Source organism: Triturus cristatus, chromosome 11 (genome assembly GCF_964204655.1).
Source record: "Triturus cristatus chromosome 11, aTriCri1.1, whole genome shotgun sequence".
Classification (NCBI taxonomy): domain Eukaryota; kingdom Metazoa; phylum Chordata; class Amphibia; order Caudata; family Salamandridae; genus Triturus; species Triturus cristatus.
In genome coordinates this window covers 235,001,908-235,018,676 of record NC_140594.1, presented here as the reverse complement: position 1 = coordinate 235,018,676, position 16,769 = coordinate 235,001,908, and the positions used below count along the sequence as shown (strand labels likewise).

At 42.5% G+C, this 16,769-nt stretch overlaps 1 protein-coding gene across 3 annotated transcripts in view; it reads right to left on the bottom strand.

The window, feature by feature from the left end:
- MYO18B (myosin XVIIIB) overlaps positions 1-16,769 on the bottom strand; it is a 1,573,426-nt gene that overhangs the window by 1,397,494 nt on the left and 159,163 nt on the right. The window lies entirely within an intron of this gene.

The following is a 16,769-nucleotide window of genomic DNA, read 5'->3' as shown; positions in this document are numbered from 1 at the left end:
GGGAATCAAAAATGTCACCCCTTATGAGTTCTACACTTTCCCTACTGTTGCACACACTGGAGTGGGAATAATACATTTTACCCCATTGGTGTCCAATGTTTTCCCACATACTGAAGTGGGAATAGTATATTTATTATTCTTAGAGTTTAGTAGTTTTGTTAGCATTGTTTAAATATGTTTTATTAGTATCTGTTTGTGTATTTAACTTCATATTTTTTTTCTTGGGGGCGCTAGAGGGCGCCAAGCAAGATGGCCGCACTTGAGTGAGGCTCTTGCTGTTCGGGGGACAATCCTTTCAATATCCTTACCATCCTGGCTCACAAAACTCTCCAAATGCAGCCCTGACGCCACTGACACTGCTGGGTGGTGAATATTGCCTATAAAGAAGACTTTTGTACCTGGGAATCCGGACGCTGGACGACTGGTCTGTGAGACCGCGTTTCCCGTCATGGCGGCAGGAAGAGCTGTCTGAACCTGTGCTGGAAACATCGCCAAGACCTGCCGATGCTGTGCACTTGCTGGGGTGCCGCTGCTGCGATGATCGAGGCGTGTGGGCTGCTTTGAGGTCTCCCCCTTTGTGGCTTGGATCCCGCGGACCTGCGTGTGGCTGTGGCGAAGACTGCCTGGGGGCTGGGCCGGGCTGATAGTGAGACGGTGAGCCTCCGCTAGCGGCGGAGTGGTGACGGCGTACCTCCTGTGAGTTTGGGGGGAGTGCCCCTGTCTGTGGCCTCCAACACTGCGTGTGAGCTGCTGAAGCGCTCAATGCCTGGCCTACTGCGGTCCAGCGAGCGGCTGCGGGGGAGAGCGCCCGGTGCCTGAGTCGGACTGGCTGCGGAATTGGAAGCCTCTGCAGGTGGGGAGGCTGAGATGCTGTCCTTCCCTTGTGGTAAGTGCCCGCTATTTGAATACTGAGGTTGCGGGACAGCCACTGGGGCACTGGGCCCTCCCCGGGGCCCCCGTGAGCGGGAGCCGGTTCGGCCGCCTGAGGCTCCTCCGCGGCGCCATCTGGCGTCGTGGGCCGGCATGGCGGTTGGGCAGCACTAGGCGGTGGGACATCTAGGCCTCGTCGGGGGATTGCGACAGTCTTGGTCCCCTGATCTGTAGCGGTTGGAGCGGCCTTCGGAACGCTCCGGGGACAATCTCACTGCCTTTGCTCCTGCCGCGGCGCCGAGCGCTGGGGGCACTGAGGGAGGGACCGGAGACGTGTAAGGTGCGGGACACATGCCCAGGATCCCTGGGAGGTTCTACGCTTTGCCATCGACGGTGCTGTTGCTGGATCACGGCCCCTGCCTGCGCTGCTCCCGCCCTGATCACTGGGCCCAACGAGGAGCGGGGAGTGCGGATGCATCTCTGAAGCTCTGTACGTTCAACCGGACCTCACTGTTTCCCGGGCTGAGTGTGGGTGAGTGGACTGGTCTGGCCTGCACCTTTTGGATTGCTTGCCCTGATACATTTCACTGTGATTTGTGCCTCTGGGGGTTGTTTATACACAGGGCGTTGTCTCGGATCACTGACATAATATCGACTACAAAAATATAGACTTACAAAAATATCGATGCCAAAATATAGAATACCAAAATATCGACTCCCTATCTCCAAACAGGAAAGTACAAAAATATAGAATCCAAAATATCGTTGTAAATAATATAGCTAGTCAAAATATCGAATTTTTAAAATGTTTTAAAAGTAATGTAAAATTAATGAAATAATACATATAATTAACTGACACATACTTAAAAATTCTTAAATAACATTAAAATAAATAATTAATGTAAGTAAAAAAAATAATTAATACATATATATTAACGTAATATTTATTAAAAATATTCAATATTTTCTGCGTAGGATAGCGGGCGGGTAAAATTTACTCTTACCACTCCAGTAAGTGCAATAGTAGGGAAAGCGTTGGATAGCGGGAGGGTAAAAATTACTATTCCCACTCCAGAGAGTGCAACAGTAGGGAAAGCGTTGGATAGCGGGAGGGTAAAATTTACTATTCCCACTCCAGTGAGTGCAACAGTAGGGAAAGCGTTGGATAGCGTAGGGGTAAAAATTACTATTCCCACTCCAGAGAGTGCAACAGTAGGCAAAGCATTGGATAGCGTAGGGATAAAAATTACTATTCCCACTCCAGAGAGTGCAACAGTAGAGAAAGCGTTGGATAGCGGGAGTGTCAAATTTACTATTCCCACTCCAGTGAGTGCAACAGTAGGGAAAGCGTTGGATAGCGGTAGGGTAAAAATGTACTATTCCCACTCCAGAGAATGCAACAGTAGGGAAAGCGTTGGATAGCGGGAGGGTAAAAATTACTATTCCCACTCCAGAGAATGCAACAGTACGGAAAGCTTTGGATAGCGGGAGGGAAAAAATTACTATTCCCACTCCAGAGAGTGCAATAATAGGGAAAGTATTGGATAGCGTAGGGGTAAAAATTACTATTCCCACTCCAGAGAGTGCAACAGTAGGGAAAGTGTTGGATAGCGGGAGAGTAAAATTTACTATTCCCACTCCAGTGAGTGCAACAGTAGGGAAAGCGTTGGATAGCGTAGGGGTACAAATTACTATTCCCACTCCAGAGAGTGCAACAGTAGGGAAAGCGTTGGATAGCGTAGGGATAAAAATTACTATTCCCACTCCAGAGAGTGCAACAGTAGGGAAAGCGTTGGATAGCGGTAGGGTAAAAATTACTATTCCCACTCCAAAGAGTGCAACAGTAGGGAAAGCGTTGGATAGCGGTCGGGTAAAAATTACTATTCCCACTCAAGTAAGTGCAAAAGTAGGGAAAATAATAAATTAATATTTTGTTAAAAATTAATTAATTATTAATACCAAAACAAGTATTACAATTAATTACCAATCACACACGGTTTAATAATTGATTATTTATAAATACCAATATATTTTTGTTTAATTAATTACCTATTAATAATTAATTAACAACCAATTGTTTTTCAATAACAAACATCAATAAATGCTAATAATACCAATTAATCATTAATTAATAATATATTGATTAACGATATGCACAAATTATTTAAATAATTACTTCCCACCATATTCCCCTATAAACACACTACCCGCTACAAATATTAAATGAATACAATTAACATAATTATCAATTAAACAATTAATACAAATTAATTACCAATTAATACAAATTATTTACCAATTAATAATTAATCAACAACCAATTAATTTTCAATACCAATTAATAATTAACTAATAACAATTAAATTACTTCCCACCCTATTCCCCTATAAACCCACAACCCGCTACAGAAGTAAAACGCTAAATTAAATTAAAGATATATTAAATAACAATATACACACATCAATTAAATAATTAATTATTTACAATTATATTACTTCCCACCATATTCCCCTATAAACACACTACCCGCTACAAATATTAAATGAATACAATTAACATAATTACCAATTAAACAATTAATACAAATAATTACCAATTAATACAAATTATTTACCAATTAATAATTAATCAACAACCAATTAATTTTCAATACCAATTAATAGTTAACTAATAACAATTAAATTACTTCCCACCCCATTCCCCTATAAACCCACAACCCGCTACAGAAGTAAAACGCAAAATTAAATTAAAAATAATTAATAATTCCTATAAATTATTATTTAATGTACTATAATTAAATTACTTCCCACCCTACTCCCCTATAAACCCACAACCCGCTACGGAATTAAATTACACAAAAATAAAATAACATAAAATTCATTACTTTAAAAATATACTAACATACATTACAATATTAATACATGCTTTTAACACATATACTAACACTTAAAACACTATAAAAAATTCGATATTTTTAACAACTATATTATGACTGTCGATATTACTTACTTCTAAATTATTGCAATCAATATTTCTTACCTGTTTTTCGATATTCTTCACCACTATATTTTGGCAATTCGATATTCTGTCCATTCTATATTTAAAACTCGATATTCTGTCCACTCGATATTTTTTTTTCGATATTATGTCTATTTACTGTTGTCGGATGTGCCCCCGCAGTGGTTGGTGAACTGCTTGGCACCAGAAAGACCCCATAACTTTACCTGGCTACAAATGTGGCTGACAAAACATCTGTGCTCCTGTCGACTTTGCATGCGCCATACTTATACATATAGCTGAAGCTCCTTCAGGGGGTAAGTCGAACCCCCCAGAACCTCTCTGAATTGTGTGACCCCCTGTCTAATCGCCTTGGTGAAGCCAGACGGTAAGCAATCTAAGCTCACCTTTGACACCTGGAAAACTCCCCGAGCACAGTCAGAACCCGATGGCGACTCTGCTGAGGCTCCTGCCCCGTCAACTGCTGACCTGAAAGAACTGCTGTTGGTGATGTAGTCAAGTCTAACATCTATAGAATCCAAAATGGATTTCATGACGGCCAGAATGGATGGCCTCACACATAGGGTGGACAAACACGACGATCGGTTAAATGAAGCAGAAAGACGAATATCTGACTTGGGAGACACGTGCACTGCCGCCACCAGCCGCACTTCAGAGACAGACAAAGTGCTGAGAGTGATAGCCGCTAAGAATGAGGAGTTGGAATCACGCTCGCGGAGGAACAATCTCCGAATTCTTGGTGTGCCGGAGACGACTGCCACTGGGAAGCTGGAAGAATATGTGGAACGACTGCTGGTAACGCTCTTTGGCAGAGAGGAATTTTCATCGGTCCTCGTGGTGGAAAGAGCGCATTGGTCGCTGGTGAGTTGCCCCCCCCTGGGGCTCCGCCGCACCCTATCATCGCCAAATTGCTGAACTATCGCGATAGGGATACTGCGCTCCGCTTATCCAGAGAGAAAGGTCGTTTACAGCATGAGGGAATGGATATCTCCCTTTACCCAGACTTTACTATGGAAGTACAAGAACAGAGACGTAAATTTCTTCCAGTTAAGAAGAAGCTTCAACAGCTTCACATTCCATATGCTATGTTATTCCCTGCTCACCTGAAGGTAACATCCCAAGGCCGCCAACATTTTTTAACTAACCCACAGCACGCCCAAGACTTCATTAAGACGCTGCCTAAGCCACCTGCGAGCTGTTCGTCCCCGAGGCGGCAAGAAGGGGAAAATCGAGGGGCGTCTGATGTCGAGTAACATCATCCCCCGTAAATCGGAGGTACCTCTGCTATGGTTATCAATCATGCCTCCAGAACAGCTGGGGCCTGCGCCCTTATGTGGACCAATGACGACATCATTATGACCCTGCTCTAATAATAAAGGTATTACCAACATGCAAACCTAGCCATCTAGCCTTGCAGAATGTGTCTCATGACTATTGTTTCACCATCCCAGCCAAGTGAGAAACTTCTACACTTCGAGATGGGCACTGCTTGCATATCACCCACGGACTTGCAGCGATGCTGCTTGCGGTTGACGTGGGATGTGTGCGAGGAAATAGAACTTCTTAGTTAAAATACAATTAATATAACCTGGGAATGGCTCTACACACTCACGCTACCCTGAGTAGCATATCGTTTCTTATGGTTTAGTCACAAGCTAACCGATGGGATACGCCAATCACCATGTCAAGATGGACCCATGATAATATACCCGAACACCCTCGCTGCTGCGAGGAGTACCTGGTCGCCCTCCGGCTGCCGCCCACCAGGTGAACACTACTACTGAAACTAAGTAAAATGTTGGGGAAAGTATCTACCCATCCCCAGTTGGGACCAGGGGTTGCGGGATTGGGTGGGAGGTGGGTGGCACACGGCACAGCAGGTTGGGGTTGCTGTTGTGGGAGGGGGGTGGGCTCAAGGAATGCTCTTACTGTTCTTATTCAGTTCTGCACTGTGTTTGACACATATTGGATTGAGGCTCCACATGGCCCTTCACACTATGTTTTATTACAATTCACCGCTGCGCATTAGCAATGGAGTCCTGTTCCGGAAAACTCAAGTATAATTTGTTACGTGGAATATGCGAGGCTTAAGCAATCCCCGTAAATGTTGTCACATAGTTGCATATCTTGACCGTCATAATGTGCAATGTGCCATGTTGCAAGAAACACACTTATCTCCCAACTCCTCTCCCTCTTTTGCCAAGCGCTGGGCGAGCCATCGAGGGTTCTCGTGTTACTCTTCATATGCTCGGGGCACTACCATCCTGGTTAAGCATACACTTCCATGTACTCCCATTGGCTCCTATGCCAACCCGCAAAGCCGATATAACATCCTATGGGGGAGGCTATTCGGGCAATCGGTTACAATGGTATCATGTTATGGTCCGAATACGGATAGCCCAGAGTTTTTTCGGGTATTATGGGGGAAAATTCAGGACGTGGGCATCACACATCTAATATGGGGAGGGGACTTCAATATAACAATTAACCCACCCCTGGATAGGTCGCACCCGCAACCACATCATTACACAGCCGCGCAACTAGCCCTTAAACAAATAGTTGAGGAACATGCCCTCATAGACCCATGGAGGACCCACAGCCCATTGTCTCGCCAGGGTTCGTGCTATTCCTCGGCTCATGCTTCTTGGTCACGCATTGATGACTGGCTTGTAGATAGGGGATTGGAAATATGGGCTTCACACACATCTTATTTACCCCGCACATACTCCGACCACTCTCCTGTATTGTTAACTCTCAACCCACCACCAGAGGAGTCTACATATCTTTTGTGGCGCCTTAACCCACAGTCGCTTCTGGACCCTGTGTTTAAAGCTGAGCTCGAACAAGAAATATCGGATTTCTTTACCAAGAATACCGGCTCTGTCCCCCATTACTCTACTCTTTGGGAGGCTTTCAAAGTGACCACCCGAGGTGTCTGTCTAGCGAAGAGTGGGGGGGTATTGAAAGACATTCCTAGTAGGCTCTGTAAGTTAGAAATGGATATCAGGAGTACCGAATTGGCCATTCAGAACGCGCCTTCTACGTCACTACAAGCACATCTGCGTACATTGCTTACAGATTACCAAGACAGTGCTGAGCGGGAATGCAAATTTAGAGGTGAATACCACAGAGCTCGATGTTACGGGCAGGGTGAATGCCCAGGACGGGCATTGGCCTCCTCCATCCGACCTCCCCGCTTCACTAATACTGTTTCAGAAATTACCGACGAGGATGGGTTAACGCACAGGAATCCCTCAGACATACTTGGGGTGTTTAAAAGGTTTTATAAAACATTATACTCTACGCATCGCCGGGCCCCGGTAGATTTCGATCCATTTTTTGAGGATACTGCCATAGCTTGGCTGGGCAATGGCCAGAGGGAGTGCCTCTTAGCGCACCACGAGGATGAGGAGATAATCTCTGCTATTATGCAATTGCAATCAGGCAAAGCCCCAGGGCCAGACGGCCTACCGGCCGAGTTTTATAAGCTATATCGTCACCTCATTATCTCGATATTGAGGCATGTATTCGAGGAGGCCCGAGAAACTGGTATCTGGCCCCGATCAATGCGCGAGGCACTTATAATCTCTCTGCCTAAACCAGGTAAACCGCCCACGCAATTAGACTCGTACAGGCCCTTATCTCTTATTAATGTCGATGCCAAAATCCTGGCCAAATTAGTCGCTAACCGTATAAGCCCTCTTATGCCAGTGTTGGTTCTCCCGGACCAATCGGGGTTTGTCCCGACTAGGAGCACGGCCCATACCCTGCGCACTCTGTTCGCACTACTTCATGACATAGATCCTGGGGAAGACGCGGCTGCCATTTTTCTTGATGCCACAAAGGCATTTGACTCCCTGGAGTGGGACTACCTTTCATATGTATTGGGACGCATGGGCTTTCCATCCCCATTTCTTTCCTGGATTAATCTGCTATATACAGGGCTTCGAGCCACAGTAATGATCAATGGGATGCGATCGTCCTCCTTTTCACTGGCCAGGGGCACCAGACAAGGATGCCCGCTTTCTCCTCTATTATTTGCCCTGGCTATTGAACCCCTAGCCGCAAAAATACGGCAACATCACCGTGATTATGCGATCATTTACCCAGAGAGACAGATCCTTATTTCATTATACGCGGATGATATCACACTATACCTGCGTCAGCCGGCATTAAGCCTGAATCCCATATTGCGGCTATTCATTTTATTCGGACAGTTATCAGGAGTCAATATTAACTGGAGTAAGTCCCAAATCTATCCCCTCACTGCTTCCACCGCTAAATTTCAGTCAGACTTTCCCCTCAAATGGTGTGACAACACCCTCACATATTTGAGGATAATTATTTCTCGCACTAGCGAGGAACTCATGCGGGACAACTATTGGCGTGCGTTAGATTATATCACTGACAAAATAACTGGCTGGATTGCGTTGCCCTTGTCCATGGCCTGCAGAGCAGCGTTAATCAAAATGGTTATCCTACCCAAACTTTTATATTTATTTGTAAATATCCCATATGCCCCCAGCCGTCATTTTTTCTCGCCGATTAGAACTCAATTAATACGCCTTATATGGGGGGATGGAAGCAAGCCAGGTTAAAATGGGATGTATTCACGCGCCCCTTCTGCGCAGGGGTTTTTTCTGTACCAGATGTTGAGCTGTACTTTAGTTGTGCACAGGCACATCATGCTGCATACTGGATGAAACCCCCCCTTTTATGCCCCATCTGGCTATAGAAGATGGCTACATGACCCCCACGCCAAGTACGGCATATCTCAGTGTTCCCAAGATTTCACAAAACCTTGCGACCACTACCGTCCAGTCTACTGTTAATGCCTGGCATGATCTCGCCAGAGCAACTCGGTGCACATTACTATACTCCCCGCTCTTGCCCCTTTCGGGAAGGCAGGATATCCCGGTCACGTAGGAAGGCGGATGCTGCCGGCTCCTTCGTAAACTTTCTATTCACACCTGGGGACACCTTTACGCAGGAGGGAAATTTAGCACTAGCGCAGAATTCTTCAAAGATAGCAATCCCACTCCACTGGAACGCTTTTATTACATTAGACTCTGTCAAGATGTGAAAGCCGTCACACCCACGTTCCCTGTCGAACCTCAGATCATGCTTCCCCTACATGTGTTATTGCAGCAGGATACCCTTGCCCATGTGCTTTCACTACTTTACCATACAGTGCTGGCTAATGGGGATTATGACCCTCCTTTGGCCCGTGCTAGATGGGAGGAGGAACTGGGTCACCCCTTCACTGAGGACCAATGGGCATACTGCTGTAAGCAGACTGGTGAGATCTCTGCCAGCAGTAGGTTCAGAATAATACATTACAAATATGTCCAACGATTATATTATACACCAGCGAGAATGTTTCGTTTGAAGATCCAAGATAATGATCGCTGTGAAAGATGCGGAAGGGGTGGTGCGGACTTTAAACATTTAGCCTATACAGAGTTATTGGGCAGAGGTACTAGATGCATTGGATCTAATGACAGACCTGCACATTCCTAAAGATCCCCTCACTGCGTTGTTGGGATACACTGCCCCTCTTGCTGCCAAAATGCGTAAATACACCTCTCTTGCGCTGCTCCTCGCTAAAAGGAGAATTGCTTGCAAATGGGGTAGGGGTAGAGCTCCGAAATTTAAGGACTGGATCCAGGATCTTATTTATTGTCAAGAGCAACTTCACACCTACGCAGATCTTCAACCCCCCTCATCACGTCCAACTGACATATGGGGCCCCTAGCAAACCTACTTATTGTAGCACACCACTGATACTGACGCGGAAGCCCCACGTTGAGTGATTAATGCCCTCTTGTAGAATCTATTGCTGGAGCCTTCACATACCACACACTGAAAGATAAGGGACAGACGAGACGACACTCCCGAATTTTTGGGCTAGGAGGCCTCGTCCCCTCAGCCACACTTTTTTTAGAACACAGTGCTTTAGCGGAACTGTTTCCTGGTTACGGTCCTGTTGACCGTTAATGTACATAGCTAAATGCTTACAAAGATGCTACTATATATATAGTTCAAAGATCCCACCAACGCCGCCGGCCCGGATGGGTTGTAGGCGGCTTGCTGTGTAACCCCCTTCCCCCTCCTGTGATTCAGTGTTTATGAGCATATCTGAAATGTCGCATTGCCGGCCCGATGGTGGTTGTAGGCGATATGCGGAGTTGTATATTTCCTCTTTTGAGATACACAATAAAGGTTTTCAAAATGAAAAAAAAAAAACTTCATATTTTTCACACATGCACACAAATATATATACATTTATTTAATTTTCAACATATTTTTATTAAAATGTTTTTGTATCTATTGTTTATGTTTTAAGCATAAATAAATTGGAAATAGGTTACATTTGTTTGCAATTTATTTGTTATATATCTTAGTTTATTTATGTATATTATATATATATATATATATATATATATATATATATATATATATATATATATATATATATATATATATATATATATATATATTAGGTGCACTCCACCTTTGCCTCGCCAGTTTCACCCAGAAAATGGAGCACGGACCACAATTCGTTGCAGATTCCAAAGTCTTTATTTTAGCTCATGACGCAGCCATGACGCATTTCGATCCAGCAAGGGTCTTGATCACATGATGCGCATCTCGGTAGGTAGGCTCCTTTTAAACCATTTTTTTTTACTGTTTTTCTTGTTTTTAAAGTGAGATGTGCCATCAAGCAGTAAGGTTTAACAATAGACATAGACAACAGATTTCATGGTTTCCTGGGAGATGGCTGCAGGTTTAAATACCAGAATAATGTATTAAAATTAAACCTATACCCCAATAATTTTAAAACCATAAAATCAATACAGTACTGCCTTGAATATAAAAAGCAAATAAAATCTGATTTGTATTAAAAAAAGATTTTCTATTTATCGCTGTTTGTTCAGATCATCCAGGTTTAAATACCCTCAACTGTTCATGATATAAATATAATTGACTTGCAGCAATAAAAAAAGTGCAAGTGCTTGTACAGTACTTATGATGTAGACCTCAGAATTGTAAACCTTACGACTAAAAGTGACTTGTTATAGTGCAAATTATAACTATAAAGTGCTATGTGCTCCCTCCTTAACTACTGAAAAAATGTGTTAAAACCTCTCTAACCCGTGTGTATTATAAAAAGCGGGATTTTGTGGCGGCTAAAGTTGGAAACCCTAATGTTTCTATTATCTTGGCGTTTGATTATGTACAATTTTTCTTTATTTATTTGCTCCTGTTTGTTTATCTTCTTCCTGTCCGGCACTATAGACATGTATATATCTCCTCTGTTGCCTTCAGACCTCCCGGATGCTTTGTGTCTAGGTTTAGAATATAACGCATTTCCAGTTGTCTAAGGGCTTTTTCCCTATCACCCCTCTTTTGTTGGTAGGGATGGAGTCTATCAGGAAGTACTTCAAATCTTTAGGATCTCCATCATGTACTTCACCGAAATGTCGTGCCACCGGATAAGACTGGTCTCTTTTCTTGGTCGCCCTTATGTGCTGGAGTACCCTCTTGTGCCCCTGCAGTATTGTACTGCTCATATATTGCAGGCCACAAGGGCACTCCAGCACATAGACCACATAGTCCTATTTGCATGTTAATGCCTTGTTAATGGGCCTATCTTGTTCACTAAAGGGAGTTTTGTAAGAGGTTCTGCTGGCCCCATATTGGCAAGCCTTGCACACTGCACACCTTGCATCTATGGAACCCCTTTCTTTGGCTAAGCCATTTGCCCCTAGGTAGGCCACCGAGATCATTTTGGACCAGGGCGTCATTCATAGAAGGTGCTCTGCTATAAGTTATAGCTGGTCTATTGGGGAGTAGATGGACTATGACTGGGTCACCTAAGACTAGGGGCCAGTTTCTCTTTATGATGTTTCTGATAGCCTTTTCTTGTGTATTGTATCTTAAAATAAACCAGAAGGCTTCTGCATCCTGTGCCTTTGATTTCTCTGCCTCTATGTGTTTTTTTAGGAGAGTCTCCCTAGGGACAATATTGCTTTACCTGATGGCTGAATCTATGCATCTTTTTGTGTAGCCCCTTTCCATGAATCTGATCTTGCTACTTGTTTGGGCTACCCTTAAATCCTCCTCACAGCTACAGATTCATCTCAAACGAAGAATCTCCCCATAGGGAATGCTCTGGATTAGGTGGCGGGGATGTGAACTCCCGGCATGCAGTTGGTTTTCTATGTAGTTTATTTTCCAATTTCCATCCCTAATGTAAATCTGTACATCTAGAAAGTTTATGCTCTCCGCGCTTATTGACGCTGTGAAGTGCAAGTTAAGTTGATTAACATTGAGCCCTTCAATGAATTTCTCTGCATCTGCTCTTGTTCCCCGCCAGACAAGAAAAAGCTGGCCCCCACTGCCACGCCCCTTAGCTGTTGGTAAAGAGTGTTTTGAAACATGAATATAGTGTTATATAAGCAACACTCAACCATATTTCTCAGCATGGTGTTATGTTTTGTACAGTCTACTCCTCTTCGCACTAGATAGTATTGCAATGCCCTTAGTCCATCCAGATGATTAATGGACGTATATCAAGATGTCACGTCTAAGGTGATAAGAAGATAGTCATCTTGCCAATCAAAGTTCAACATTTTTGATACAAAGTCACCCATATCTCTAATATAGGAGGTTAGCTCTTGCACATGTTCTTGCAGGTAAAAGTCTACATATCTGGATGTTTTTTTCGAGTAGACTTTTGCGGGCTGTGATAATAGTCCTTCCTGGAGGTTGTTGTTTTTTTTAAAGTATTTTAGGTATAAAATACAAAATCGATGTAACCGGATTGTCATTCTTCAGGAACTTGAATTCATCAAGAGATAACAGTCCTGCGTTCTTCCATGCTACCAATTTCATTTTGTACTCATTATACACAATTTTCAGCGTTAACTGGTCACTTCGACGGTAACACTCTGTGTCCCTTAATTGGCTCATGGCTTCCTTGACATATTCGTTTTTATTCCACAGGTATAAGTTACCCCCTTTGTCGGCATTGTGGATGACTATTTCATTGTTTGCTTTGAGTTTAGACATTAGTAAATGATATTGCGCTTCCTGTTTGTTAGTCTTCGCTTGATGGTATTTTGTACTTTGTGGTTGAGATGCTTGATGCCTGTTACAGCTTGTTCGTGAAAAATATCGATTGTATCTTTTAACATAATGGGATTAAAAGTAGAACAGGGCTTGAAGGGGGTCGCTTTTATCTGTTGTTTGGCTGCACTGCTCATATGCTCTGTATCATCAATGCTTTGACTTGAGGCTCTGTTTTAATTAATTAGATCCTGCATATCTAGTAGCACTGACATGTCAGACGCATTTAGATTGAACTGGGAAGGACTGTCCATGTGTTGTTGATCTTGATTTCCTGTTACATCAGTTCTTACATTATTTTGTAGCAGAAAGTATTATTTTTTTTTAAATTATTTTTCTTTTAATTTATGTTTCCGAACTCTTTTGTACAAATCCATTCTAGTGGCCGCATAGTTGAAAGAACTCTCAGGACAGTCCTAATGATAACAGCTGTGTTTCTGCCTTGTTTAAAACGACATCGGTCAGATTTATTATTGTTTGGTTACTGGATTGCTCATCTTGCATTGCCGTCTCCAGTTTCTCCGCGGTTGTCGTTTCTGTTGTTTTTGTTGTCCAGTTCTTCGTCGTCCGACCGGCTGCCTTTCCCGGTGTTTTGTGGTTCTGTTCTTAGTTGTTTGTTTTGCTGCTCCCTGGGGCGCAGGGATTGCATGCATTCGAGGCATAAAAAATTCAACCTCATCGACCAGTGATATTTTTGCCGGTATTTTTTTTTATGTCAGCTTGTGAGTCTCAGCTTCAGACTCGCTTTCCAGGGCCGAGCTGAGTTCAGAGTTCAACGTTACATCTGGTCTTAATCTGTCAACAGTGCGATTTTGTTTGGCAGCTTGTGCTCCACCATATATATATATATATATATATATATACACTTGTTATATCAGTACATTTAAAAACAATAGAAAATAATCATATTCATTATTTGTTTTAATAGTTGTATATTATATATGTGTATTTAAACATACAGACATATATATATGTGTGTGTGTGTTTGTTTGAAAAAGTAGATATGTACATATTTTTTGAATATTATTAAAACAATTAATTTATATTGTATTAATGTTATATGTTCTAATGTTTCCAATTTACAGTTTTTAACTCCCTCTCTCTCTCTCTCTCTCTCTCTCTCTCTCTCTCCCTATATACATATATATATATATATATATATATATATATATATATATATATATATATATACACATATATTTAAAAACAATATTCTTGTACATATTTTTCGATATAAGTGTAAAACGAAATTGTTTTGCGATATCTTTGTACTTACCATTATATGTACAGGAAAATGATATTTTTGTGATCGATATTTGTGACACTATATTTTTGTATCACAATATGTTTAATTTTGATATTATGTCAGTGAATTAGTTTCAAGGAGGGAGAGTAGAGGTTGAAGGTGGGTAGTCAGTCAGTCATGGGTTGCATAGAGGACCCAGGAAGACCTTGGCACACCCTGTGTATAGCTTTCACAGGACCCATGAATGAACTGAGAGGGAATTTAAGGTTTGTTCTAGTGGTGGTGGATGTGTACACCAAGTGGTTAATTGTGAAGTTTGTAGGAGAGGCAACCACCTGTTCCACTATTGGTCTTATAAATGGAATATATAAGGTTTTCTTTGGTTATAATAACGGGCAATGGTACTCAATTAATGTCCAGTGAAATGCAGGACTTTTTGCTGTCTTGCCGAGTCAAATACAACCATACTTCTTTATATAATCAACAAGTCAATAGCATTGTTGAGAGGGCAAATAGGATGGTCAAAGGAACCATACAAATGGCAGCAGTGATTGGACGAGAGGTTGAAACGATGGTCACGGATATGGTGTGGGCTTATTGTTTAACTGAACATGAGAATTTTGCGAAGTCGCCATTTGATATGATGCGTGGCAGATTTCCAGTAAGTAAGTTAGCTCCAGCATGGATGAGGGAGAGGTTGAAGTGAGGAGAGAATGGTTTCAAACCCTGTGTGATGGAGCAGTGGCATGTAAAGGTTGGTGACTAGGTCAAAATGAGATCAGGATGGATGGGCAAAGGTCTGACTATGTTTAGGGGGACTTTCAAGATACTCAGATATCACCTTTATTCAGTGGTTCATGAGAATGAGGAGAACTGGAATCTTAGGAGAGTTGCTTTGTATCAGAAAGGTTGGAATGCAAAGTGGATGACGAAATGTGTAGTGGTTTCATGTTGATGTTAGATGAATAGTTATGCTCCCCAGTGTGGGATGGTGGAGGACATGCAACTTCAGGTGGGGGAGATTTCAGGGAAACTGGAAATCAGCGTGTGACAAGGAATCAAAGGTCGCACTGACTACCCATATTTTTACATAATTATGTACAGTAAGAACTTTCTGCTTTATTTGACCAATTATTTGTTTTTGTTATAAGAGGGGGGATGTGTTGTATTGGATATATCTAGTGAAGGATTCTATGTTTCTTTATGTGGGAGCACTCTAATGGAGTAAGTTGTTGTTGGTTGACTGGCTGGGGATGACTATGCTTTCGTTGTGGTGTCTCATTAAATTATATTCCATATGATTTACGTATAGAGTCACAGTTCGCAACACAGTCACTAGTAACCTCTGTATGAATTATAGGTTTCCAGTTAAACTTGTAGCGAGGACACTACAATCTTGGACAATTTCAGGTTTTTCTTTTTCTCTTCTTCATGTTGTGATTGTTGGCAGTGGTTACCAGAGGGGACTGTCGCCATGTGCAAATGTTCTTCACTTGTCTTATGTAATGAGCTGTCAAAGATCATATGCATTTCATTTAATATGCCATTGAACATCTCATTGAATATCTATGAGCCCCATTGGTAGAGTTTTTACCAAAGTCATCGCACCATGTAAACAATGCACAATTGAGAAGCACTGTTTTAGCCTGCAGCATTATGGGTGAGAATACTGTGAGGTGCTGACGACTTCTCTAGGAGCAGTTTTAGAAGGATCTGTGGTATTGTTTATATGCATAAGGTTTTTGATGTAGGCCTGCTACAGTGAGATGTACTGTTAGTAATTTTCTATCTACTTCCATGTCACTTCCTGTGATTCAATTTTGCTAACGGATCACACAATCTCACTTCCAGTAATGGAATTGTTTTAAGGGACATATGATGTCACTTCCTATGATGTCATTCAGAGCGGAGTCAAAGGGCACATGTCACTTCCACTGCCTCTTGTTTTTAGGTGAACTAACATCCATGATTCTATTGTCATGGCCATGGTTGTTTACATATTAGCAAGGAGTTTAGCATGTTTTACACACCACTGGCGAAAACTAAGCCGACTACATTACATAATTCTTCTGACATAGAGAGCGTGTCTTCTCACTAGAGGATATTGATGACCACAGCACTTTCTACAGCAAAAATCTGGATCCTAATACATTGGAGACATCTATAACTCTCACTCAGAAGGAATGGCTAAAAAAGCGTCTCTGATTCGCCACACATGGATGCATTATGCACAGACTGTTAGGCCAATATCCACTTTTGGAAACACCCTCTTCTCCAATGCTGCTCTCGTTATTGATCGCTGCATTGGCACTTGGTAGTTTTACTAATGTTACTGCATAAATTGCATTGACGCAAACCCCCATCATTCACCAAATAGCTGCTCCTGGTTAGTAAAGATCTGAACCATCGCCCATTTGCTAAAATAGGCTCCCAAGAGTTTACAGCAGATTTAAAAATCTATCTTTGGGGTTTGGGGTCGGGGTTAACACTCTACAGCTCTTGT